Below are 12,364 nucleotides of genomic sequence, written 5' to 3'. Positions count from 1 at the left end.
CAATCCACTGCTCTATGAAGAACAACTCCCCCCTTCCCCTCCAAGCCACGGTCATCCCTCGCGGTGCTGGGGAGCACGGCCAACAACCGGCCCGGCACATGCAGCATTCGCCGATCTCATCCACTCCACTCCACCCCGGTGGACAACTTTTTTTAATTTTACCAGGTAAGGCCCACTGAGCTATAGAGCTATTTTTCAGCAGCGACCTGGCCACAAATGATAGCTCAACGAAATGGTTTATCACGTGGAAATCTATTGCAGCCAAATACTCTAAACGCGCGTTTCTAAACGTGGAGGGAAAACTCCGGAGGAGCCCGGAGAAAAATCCACGCGACCACGGGGAGAGCCACACACAACTTCAAATATACAGCAGGCGTCAGGGTCGAGATCGAGCCAACGACCTCTTGTATACCAGGCGAGGTAGTTAACATCTCGCCACCGTGGCGCCCAATATTACGATAATCGCTGCAGCCCTCTCGCCCCCTCCACCATTAAACTGAACCCGGCCCTGGGCATGAGCGGGAGAGGGGGTCCTTTTCGTTTCATTTGGCCGGCGATTGTCGGCGGGCGATCGTAGCCAGCACAGCTGAAGTGTAAATGACAATGGCGCTTAATTAACGAGACGCCTGGGTGTGTGTGTGTGTGTGCGGGGTTGGTGATGGAATAATCGCGTGGGTGTAATGTTCCCAGAATTTCGCACACCCGTTTCTCCTTTTCTGGCTGAGCGCATCTTGATAACATCCTTAATGGAGGGGGTGGGGGCGGGCCTTCCTTTTTTGAGGCTGAGAAGATCCGGGCGATAACCTTTTTTCGGCGACTCGTTTTGAAAGCCGAGTTGGCTTTTGATGGAGCCCTCACTCCAAAGGCCGTCGCCCCAAACGCGGGCTATGAATATTGCCAAGAGAATAGCGGCTGTGCCTTTTTCACACAAACGGCATATGACATCGGACTATTAATATTATTAATCATTTGTTCATGACAATCAAAATAATGATAGGAATCTGTAATTTACACATACACACACGCGCACACCAAGGGACTGCTTCCGCAGACACACAAAAAAAACTCACTACTTTCATCTATAATACTGCCTTATAACAGACATATATATGCGGCACGATATATTGTGGGCTGACATTTCAGCCAATAATCCTTCTTCAAAACAAATCATTTGGTGATGCTGCTGTTGTGTTGGCAGAGGCGCGCAAGCACAATTAACAACAGAAACTCAATACGTTCATCAATAACGCGACCTTATTTATGCGTGATGAATTAGGCCCATTTCCTGAAACGTCTGTTTATATCTTTTTGGTTTTCCTTTGAAGGCCCCAGTGGTGTTGATGAACGTGTTCGAGGTTTATCGTTCAGAACGGAGGAGAAGATGAGTCATTGCCGTAAAATACAGCCAATTAATTAAAAAAAACACAACTACTTTACTGTGCAAGTAAAAAATGTATGTGTTTTAATATGTTTTTATTTTATTTAGGGCCCCTTTATAATATATGCTTCATCCGGCACTGTTCGTAACCCTCGCCGTCCAGCTACGAGCAGGCCAATCGCTTTCACGAACCCCTCCACCCAGGCAGGGGTCGACAACCTGCAGCTACGGAGTTGCATGCGGTGGCTTTTCATGGACCACTTCGTGACCGTCGTTCATTACGGATCCGCCACCGTCTCGTATTCACCACAGTGCACGGCGGCTCTTGGAATATTGAGGCTTTTTTTGTTTACCGAATAAATAAATAAAATGTCCCTTCTTGTTATTTGGGTTGGCGACCTCTGCCCTACTACCCCAACGCCAACCCCCTCATGAACCTCTCCAGTCCGTTCTCCTATCACCACGACTACACCACTTTTAATAACAACAACAACAACAACCACCCCACTGTTTATCTCAACCACTCGCGTCTCATGTACATGCAAAAACAATTCGCTGTACAGCGCCTCGGAATAAGGCGCTGTATTATACATCTGTAGAAGATGAGATCGCATGCCTGAGCATCTCTGCCTCCGATAGCTGTTGGATGCCCGCGGACATTTGATTTGCTTCGCTTTGTGGTCTGCCGAGGAACTGCGTGACCTCTGGCGCTCGCATGCCCCGGCGCGCAGCTTCGCGAGAAGTTGGCAGAGGAGAGGCGGCGGTGGTGGTGGTGGAACGCATCGAATCTGGGCGTCTCGTGACCTCAAAGGCTTCGAGCTTGGCACGCCGGACGGGAGGCCTTGACGTGGCCAACTTCCTTTGCGAACCTTTGCGGCGTGCCCCGGAGTGCCCCGTAAGTGCCCTGCGGCTCGCTTTCCGAGGACACCACACGGGGCATCATCGGTCGCATTCCTGTTGCACCTCTCGCAAATTGTGGGGGGGGGGGGGGCGTTTCGTTTGCCAATGAAAGTTGAGCGTCTGCTAGGATCACGCCGTGGTCACGGCCGGATCACCACACAGGCGGCTGCAGCCAGAGAGGACTGTTTTGATTTGGACGGCGACTCTCTTTGGGTTTGTATTGTTCGTACACATCTCGATGTAGAAGTCGTTTTGATTGAGAAAATAACGATAACTGCCGGTGGGGCACGACGGGGAAAGACACCAGGGTGTGTAAGTACACCCAGGGCGATTGCTGAGTGTGGATCAGGATCAAATTATTAAATGCAGCGGGTGAACGACAGCTGGGCGGGAATGCCTTTGGGATAAATTATTTTGTATGGACGTATGCTGAACTTATTTCGTGCCGTACGAAGTTAATCGGAGGTGTGGGGGGAGGAGAAACTGAACACAACGTAGAAATTCTAAAGAAATTTATTTTCAATCTGAATCGAAAAGAAGATAGCTCCAGTGGAGTCCTAATATCGGAAGGGAGAGCGTTCCAGACGGCCGCAGAAGCGCATCTGAAAGTGCGCGCTGCGGTGACCGCCGTCTTTGATTGATGGCCGGCCAAAAGCCGCTGCGAGAATGAGCGGAGTTCGCGTGATGGGGGTTTATGCACCTTGACGAGATCAGCGAGGAATTGTGGTTCATTTGTAGGCAAGCACTTTGTGCGTTAAAAAAGATGTATAATGAAAAGCAACTTTCCAATGACGTAAAGGTTTCCACTGGTGCATCCTTCCCACCACGGTGATATGCGGATCAGAAACTTGCAAGACTGACAGAGTAAATGGGACAAGAGCTGACCGGTGCTGCAAGAATGCATGCGGTGGTGCGTGCTTAGGATGACACGGAAATAAAGGGGAATGAATATGTGACTCAGGGATCCAGAGCAAATCGGAGAGGTCATATTGACTGTTAAGAAGGGGCACTGCCAGGATAATCGATAATGGGGATGATGGCCGATGGAAGAGGCCGGTGAGGGAATGGAAGCTACAAGGGGGAATGTGCCCCGGGAGATGAAGCGCTGAAATCAGCCGTGCGCAGAAGCTAGAAAGTTTCTGCGATTGCGATGATCTGGGGATGCATTCATCCAGCAGTGAGTAGATGATGGCGGCTGATTAATGGTGACACCGTGCTAACATAACGTATTTACGTGGAAATCCTTTCGCACCGTACGTAACCAACCATGCTAAGCGGAGGTGGGGGGGGGGGGGGAAGGACAGAAAACTAAACACAAATAGCAAATTCAATTAAATGTAGTGAAATGTTACAAATAAGTATTATTAAAATCTATGACTGGACGAATCAACTTGTCCTACGCCCGCACTATAGCCATGGCAGTGGTGATAACATTCACGTCAATAGAATCATTTGTGCTATAGAGGGCACTTTTAACAAGGCAATGATAAACAGTTTTACAGATGGGCCCACATTGATTCCTACAGTGCACATTCAATATGTGAAACACCAGTGATTAATGGCATTACAAAATAAAATCCTTTACTCTTTAAAAAAAAAAAAGGAGTTAGTCCATTGACATGGTCATCATCAGCCATTGTATATCCACTGCTGGATAAAGATCTACCCAACAATCCAGCTAGCTCCATGTGCAACGTACAGGAGGCTGATGTTTCAGGCAATAATCCTGCTTCAGGCCAGATCGAGAGCAGAGAAATGGATTGACTCGTACCGGAGTTGAAAATCACATTCTGCACTGCGGGGCCCGCAGACTATCTGATGGATGTCTGTTACTCGACGTTTTCTAACATTAAACCGCGTGTGTGTGTGTACATTCAAAGCTGTTCATTTGTCAAGTTCCTTAAAAAGTCTCAATTCAATTCCCAGACCCCCACCAATCACAGCTGCCATCTCTTCAGTCTCATATAAATGTCAACCAAGTACTCTCATTAGCACGGCCAGCTACGTACGGTGCGAAAGAAGTTCGACACACAGTAGACGCGAAAGCTGTTAAAGGCGCCGCCCTGCAATTGCTTGGTCACGCCACTGCCGTCGGACGAGCCTCCAGTGACCTCGAGAGCATTGCTCGCCCGACGACGACGACGATACAACTCTGAAGCTTTGAGTAACCCACACTTTGAGTAACCCTCACTTTGAGTAAGCCACACTTTGAGTAACCCACACTTTGAGTAACCCACACTTTGAGTAACCCACACTTTGAGTAACCCACACTTTGAGTAACCCACACTTTGAGTAAGCCACACTTTGAGTAACCCACACTTTGAGTAACCCACACTTTGAGTAACCCTCATTTTGAGTAACCCTCATTTTGAGTAACCCACACTTTGAGTAACCCACACTTTGAGTAAGCCACACTTTGAGTAACCCACACTTTGAGTAACCCACACTTTGAGTAACCCTCACTTTGAGTAACCCTCATTTTGAGTAACCCTCATTTTGAGTAACCCACACTTTGAGTAACCCTCACTTTGAGTAAACCACACTTTGAGTAACCCTCACTTTGAGTAACCCACACTTTGAGTAACCCTCACTTTGAGTAACCCACACTTTGAGTAACCCACACTTTGAGTAACCCACACTTTGAGTAACCCTCATTTTGAGTAACCCACACTTTGAGTAACCCACACTTTGAGTAACCCACACTTTGAGTAACCCTCACTTTGAGTAACCCACACTTTGAGTAACCCTCACTTTGAGTAACCCACACTTTGAGTAACCCACACTTTGAGTAACCCACACTTTGAGTAACCCACACTTTGAGTAACCCACACTTTGAGTAACCCACACTTTGAGTAACCCTCATTTTGAGTAACCCTCACTTTGAGTAACCCTCACTTTGAGTAACCCACACTTTGAGTAACCCTCACTTTGAGTAACCCTCACTTTGAGTAACCCTCACTTTGAGTAACCCACACTTTGAGTAACCCTCACTTTGAGTAACCCTCACTTTGAGTAACCCTCACTTTGAGTAACCCTCACTTTGAGTAACCCTCACTTTGAGTAACCCACACTTTGAGTAACCCACACTTTGAGTAACCCTCACTTTGAGTAACCCTCATTTTGAGTAACCCACACTTTGAGTAACCCTCACTTTGAGTAACCCACACTTTGAGTAACCCACACTTTGAGTAACCCTCACTTTGAGTAACCCACACTTTGAGTAACCCACACTTTGAGTAACCCACACTTTGAGTAACCCACACTTTGAGTAACCCACACTTTGAGTAACCCACACTTTGAGTAACCCTCATTTTGAGTAACCCTCACTTTGAGTAACCCTCACTTTGAGTAACCCACACTTTGAGTAACCCTCACTTTGAGTAACCCTCACTTTGAGTAACCCTCACTTTGAGTAACCCTCACTTTGAGTAACCCACACTTTGAGTAACCCTCACTTTGAGTAACCCTCACTTTGAGTAACCCTCACTTTGAGTAACCCTCACTTTGAGTAACCCTCACTTTGAGTAACCCTCACTTTGAGTAACCCACACTTTGAGTAACCCACACTTTGAGTAACCCTCACTTTGAGTAACCCTCATTTTGAGTAACCCACACTTTGAGTAACCCTCACTTTGAGTAACCCACACTTTGAGTAACCCACACTTTGAGTAACCCTCACTTTGAGTAACCCTCACTTTGAGTAACCCTCACTTTGAGTAACCCTCACTTTGAGTAACCCTCACTTTGAGTAACCCACACTTTGAGTAACCCTCACTTTGAGTAACCCTCACTTTGAGTAACCCTCACTTTGAGTAACCCTCACTTTGAGTAACCCTCACTTTGAGTAACCCTCATTTTGAGTAACCCTCACTTTGAGTAACCCTCACTTTGAGTAACCCACACTTTGAGTAACCCTCATTTTGAGTAACCCTCACTTTGAGTAACCCTCACTTTGAGTAACCCTCACTTTGAGTAACCCTCACTTTGAGTAACCCTCACTTTGAGTAACCCTCACTTCGAGTAACCCTCACTTTGAGTAACCCACACTTTGAGTAACCCTCACTTTGAGTAACCCTCACTTTGAGTAACCCACACTTTGAGTAACCCTCATTTTGAGTAACCCTCACTTTGAGTAACCCTCACTTTGAGTAACCCTCACTTTGAGTAACCCTCACTTTGAGTAACCCTCACTTTGAGTAACCCTCATTTTGAGTAACCCTCACTTTGAGTAACCCTCACTTTGAGTAACCCACACTTTGAGTAACCCTCATTTTGAGTAACCCTCACTTTGAGTAACCCTCACTTTGAGTAACCCACACTTTGAGTAACCCTCACTTTGAGTAACCCTCACTTTGAGTAACCCTCACTTTGAGTAACCCACACTTTGAGTAACCCTCACTTTGAGTAACCCTCACTTTGAGTAACCCTCACTTTGAGTAACCCTCACTTTGAGTAACCCACACTTTGAGTAACCCTCACTTTGAGTAACCCTCATTTTGAGTAACCCTCACTTTGAGTAACCCTCACTTTGAGTAACCCACACTTTGAGTAACCCTCATTTTGAGTAACCCTCACTTTGAGTAACCCTCACTTTGAGTAACCCTCACTTTGAGTAACCCACACTTTGAGTAACCCTCACTTTGAGTAACCCTCACTTTGAGTAACCCTCACTTTGAGTAACCCTCACTTTGAGTAACCCTCACTTTGAGTAACCCTCACTTTGAGTAACCCTCATTTTGAGTAACCCTCATTTTGAGTAACCCCTCACTTTGAGTAACCCTCATTTTGAGTAACCCACACTTTGAGTAACCCTCATTTTGAGTAACCCTCATTTTGAGTAACCCTCACTTTGAGTAACCCACACTTTGAGTAACCCACACTTTGAGTAACCCTCATTTTGAGTAACCCACACTTTGAGTAACCCTCATTTTGAGTAACCCTCATTTTGAGTAACCCACACTTTGAGTAACCCTCATTTTGAGTAACCCTCACTTTGAGTAACCCACACTTTGAGTAACCCTCATTTTGAGTAACCCTCATTTTGAGTAACCCTCACTTTGAGTAACCCTCATTTTGAGTAACCCTCACTTTGAGTAACCCACACTTTGAGTAACCCTCATTTTGAGTAACCCACACTTTGAGTAACCCTCACTTTGAGTAACCCTCATTTTGAGTAACCCTCATTTTGAGTAACCCTCACTTTGAGTAACCCACACTTTGAGTAACCCACACTTTGAGTAACCCTCATTTTGAGTAACCCTCACTTTGAGTAACCCTCACTTTGAGTAACCCTCATTTTGAGTAACCCTCACTTTGAGTAACCCTCACTTTGAGTAACCCACACTTTGAGTAACCCACACTTTGAGTAACCCTCATTTTGAGTAACCCTCACTTTGAGTAACCCTCATTTTGAGTAACCCTCATTTTGAGTAACCCTCACTTTGAGTAACCCTCATTTTGAGTAACCCACACTTTGAGTAACCCTCACTTTGAGTAACCCTCATTTTGAGTAACCCTCATTTTGAGTAACCCTCACTTTGAGTAACCCACACTTTGAGTAACCCACACTTTGAGTAACCCTCACTTTGAGTAACCCTCACTTTGAGTAACCCTCACTTTGAGTAACCCACACTTTGAGTAACCCTCACTTTGAGTAACCCTCACTTTGAGTAACCCTCACTTTGAGTAACCCACACTTTGAGTAACCCTCACTTTGAGTAACCCTCACTTTGAGTAACCCTCACTTTGAGTAACCCTCACTTTGAGTAACCCTCATTTTGAGTAACCCTCACTTTGAGTAACCCTCACTTTGAGTAACCCACACTTTGAGTAACCCACACTTTGAGTAACCCTCATTTTGAGTAACCCTCACTTTGAGTAACCCTCATTTTGAGTAACCCTCATTTTGAGTAACCCTCACTTTGAGTAACCCTCATTTTGAGTAACCCACACTTTGAGTAACCCTCACTTTGAGTAACCCTCATTTTGAGTAACCCTCATTTTGAGTAACCCTCACTTTGAGTAACCCACACTTTGAGTAACCCACACTTTGAGTAACCCTCACTTTGAGTAACCCTCACTTTGAGTAACCCTCACTTTGAGTAACCCACACTTTGAGTAACCCTCACTTTGAGTAACCCTCACTTTGAGTAACCCTCACTTTGAGTAACCCACACTTTGAGTAACCCTCACTTTGAGTAACCCTCACTTTGAGTAACCCTCACTTTGAGTAACCCTCACTTTGAGTAACCCTCACTTTGAGTAACCCTCACTTTGAGTAACCCTCATTTTGAGTAACCCTCACTTTGAGTAACCCTCACTTTGAGTAACCCTCACTTTGAGTAACCCTCACTTTGAGTAACCCACACTTTGAGTAACCCTCACTTTGAGTAACCCTCATTTTGAGTAACCCTCACTTTGAGTAACCCTCACTTTGAGTAACCCTCACTTTGAGTAACCCACACTTTGAGTAACCCTCACTTTGAGTAAGCCACACTTTGAGTAACCCACACTTTGAGTAACCCACACTTTGAGTAACCCTCACTTTGAGTAACCCACACTTTGAGTAACCCACACTTTGAGTAACCCTCACTTTGAGTAACCCACACTTTGAGTAACCCACACTTTGAGTAACCCTCACTTTGAGTAAGCCTCACTTTGAGTAACCCACACTTTGAGTAAGCCACACTTTGAGTAACCCTCACTTTGAGTAAGCCACACTTTGAGTAAGCCACACTTTGAGTAACCCTCACTTTGAGTAACCCTCACTTTGAGTAACCCTCACTTTGAGTAAGCCACACTTTGAGTAACCCTCACTTTGAGTAACCCACACCTTACCCCACTACACGCGACCTGCCGATATCTTGCAATCTCAGCTCGCTAACCATTAAGGGGCCGTTCATAAATGACGTCACGCACCTGGCAGGGGGGGGGGGGTCAGACATTTGTGACGATGTGTGACGAGAGGGGGGGGGGGGGGTGAGAAATGTGACGTCACATCAAAATGCGCAACTTTAAATAAATATAGACAACACGTTCTACTTAATTAAATATATTTTTAATACATATTTTCTCCTACAACATCAGAGTGCAGCGGCACATTAAATACGCACTACAATGACAATAGTTTAAAGCGATTTGAAGCATATTTTATTTTGGGGGGGAGGGGCAGAGCTTTGTGACGTAATATTTGAGGGGGGGGGGGGATCTGACTTTGTGACACCGTGTGACGAGGGGGTGGGGGTCAAAAATCGTCCAAAATCGCGTGACGTCATTTATGGACGGCCCCTAAAGCGCAAGCCTCATGCCCGCCGACTCGACAGGCCACTCTCTTACGAGGATAACGGTGCCAATGGCAAATGTGGTGATTGTGTTTCTCATGCCAAGACGAAGCAGGCAGCTCACCACTCCGCAGCGAGCGAAGACAACCACGTTGGGAATACCTTGCCAAGCAAAGCAGCAAAGGCGCTGAGAAGCAACGCTGCTGAGAAGGACCTTGTCTCCCCCTGCTGACGAGCCAGTGGTATTTATTGATATAAAGGACTCAATGTTGCCGAGCCGAGACCAAGCCAGTCCTTGATATAAAAGCCCCAATCGGAGACCGGTCTAACAGTCTATTGTCGAGAGACCCATCAGAGACGGGTCTGACAGTCTATTGTCGAGAGACCCATCAGAGACCGGTCTGACAGTCTATTGTCTAGAGACCCCATCAGAGACTGGTCTGACAGTCTATTGTCTAGAGACTCATCAGAGACTGGTCTGTCAGTCTATTGTCTAGAGACCCCATAAGGGACCAGTCTGACAGTCTATTGTCTAGAGAGACAATCAGAGACCGGTCTGTCAGTCTATTGTCTAGAGACCCCATCAGAGACCGGTCTGACAGTCTATTGTCTAGAGACCTCATCAGAGACCAGTCTGACAGTCTATTGTCTAGAGACCCCATCAGAAACCAGTCTGACAGTCTATTGTCTAGAGACCCCATCAGAGACTGGTCTGTCAGTCTATTGTCTAGAGACCCCATCAGGGACCGGTCTGACAGTCTATTGTCTAGAGACTCATCAGAGACCGGTCTGACAGTCTATTGTCTAGAAACCCCATCAGAAACTGGTCTGACAGTCTATTGTCTAGAGACTCATCAGAGACTGGTCTGTCAGTCTATTGTCTAGAGACCCAATCAGGGACCAGTCTGACAGTCTATTGTCTAGAGAGACAATCAGAGACTGGTCTGCCAGTCTATTGTCTAGAGACCCCATCAGAGACCGGTCTGACAGTCTATTGTCTAGAGACCTCATCAGAGACCAGTCTGACAGTCTATTGTCTAGAGACCCCATCAGAGGCCGGTTTGACAGTCTATTGTCTAGAGACCTCATCAAAGACCAGTCTGACAGTCTATTGTCTAGAGACCTCATCAGAGACCAGTCTGACAGTCTATTGTCTAGAGACCCCATCAGAGACCGGTCTGACAGTCTATTGTCTAGAGACCTCATCAGAGACCGGTCTGACAGTCTATTGTCTAGAGACCTCATCAGAGACCAGTCTGACAGTCTATTGTCTAGAGACCCCATCAGAGACCGGTCTGACAGTCTATTGTCTAGAGACCTCATCAGAGACCAGTCTGACAGTCTATTGTCTAGAGACCTCATCAGAGACCGGTCTGACAGTCTATTGTCTAGAGACCTCATCAGAGACCGGTCTGACAGTCTATTGTCTAGAGACCTCATCAGAGACCGGTTTGACAGTCTATTGTCTAGAGACCTCATCAGAGACCGGTCTGACAGTCTATTGTCTAGAGACCTCATCAGAGACCAGTCTGACAGTCTATTGTCTAGAGACCTCATCAGAGACCGGTCTGACAGTCTATTGTCTAGAGACCTCATCAGAGACCAGTCTGACAGTCTATTGTCTAGAGACCCAATCAGAGATCAGTCTGTCAGTCTATTGTCTAAAGACCCCATCAGAGACCGGTTTGACAGTCTATTGTCTAGAGACCCCATCAGAGACCAGTCTGACAGTCTATTGTCTGGACCCCATCAGAGACCGGTCTTTCAGTCTATTGTCTCGAGACCCAAGCAGGGACCGGTCTGACAGTCTATTGTCTAGAGACCTCATCAGAGACCAGTCTGTCAGTCTATTGTCTGGACCCCATCAGAGACCGGTCTTTCAGTCTATTGTCTGGAGACATACTCTTTGGTTCTTTCGGGAAAGTCATGTAGGTATAAAATAAAATAAATCACGACGTTTCGGGCGCAACACAAGCGTCCGTCATCAGGTGGGAAAGCATAGTCCGCTGCTGAGGCAGACTGTTTTAAAAGGTTTGAAATGGGTGTAGCTCAAGGGTTATAAAGAAGTGGCCGGGGCTAGTGATGTTAATGCGAGAAATTAGCATGCAACTATAAGATAGAAGAGCGGCCTCCTAAAGGAGGGTAACAGAAGTGGCTATGTTAATGTGAGGGATTAGCATGATGTTAATGTGAGGGATTAGCATGATGTTAATGTGAGGGATTAGCATGATGTTAAAGTGAGAAATTAGAGGGCACGGAAGTGGCTATGTTAATGTGAGGGATTAGCATGATGTTAAAGTGAGAAATTAGAGGGCACGGAAGTGGCTATGTTAATGTGAGGGATTAGCATGATGTTAAAGTGAGAAATTAGAGGGCACGGAAGTGGCTATGTTAATGTGAGGGATTAGCATGATGTTAAAGTGAGAAATTAGAGGGCACGGAAGTGGCTATGTTAATGTGAGGGATTAGCATGATGTTAAAGTGAGAAATTAGAGGGCACGGAAGTGGCTATGTTAATGTGAGGGATTAGCATGATGTTAAAGTGAGAAATTAGAGGGCACGGAAGTGGCTATGTTAATGTGAGGGATTAGCATGATGTTAAAGTGAGAAATTAGAGGGCACGGAAGTGGCTATGTTAATGTGAGGGATTAGCATGATGTTAAAGTGAGAAATAAGCATGTAACTGTAGAAAAGAAGAAGAGGTGGGCCTCCTTGACGAGGGAATGCAACCCAACGGGTGTAATACGAAGGGCCTGTGAGTATGAGAGTGCAATACAAAAGATGTGAGCTTGAAAGTGCAATCCGA

The sequence above is a fragment of the Lampetra planeri genome, chromosome 41 (genome assembly GCF_965212315.1).
Source record: "Lampetra planeri chromosome 41, kcLamPlan1.2.h2, whole genome shotgun sequence".
NCBI lineage: Eukaryota > Metazoa > Chordata > Hyperoartia > Petromyzontiformes > Petromyzontidae > Lampetra > Lampetra planeri.
Note: the sequence above shows the minus strand (reverse complement) of the source record.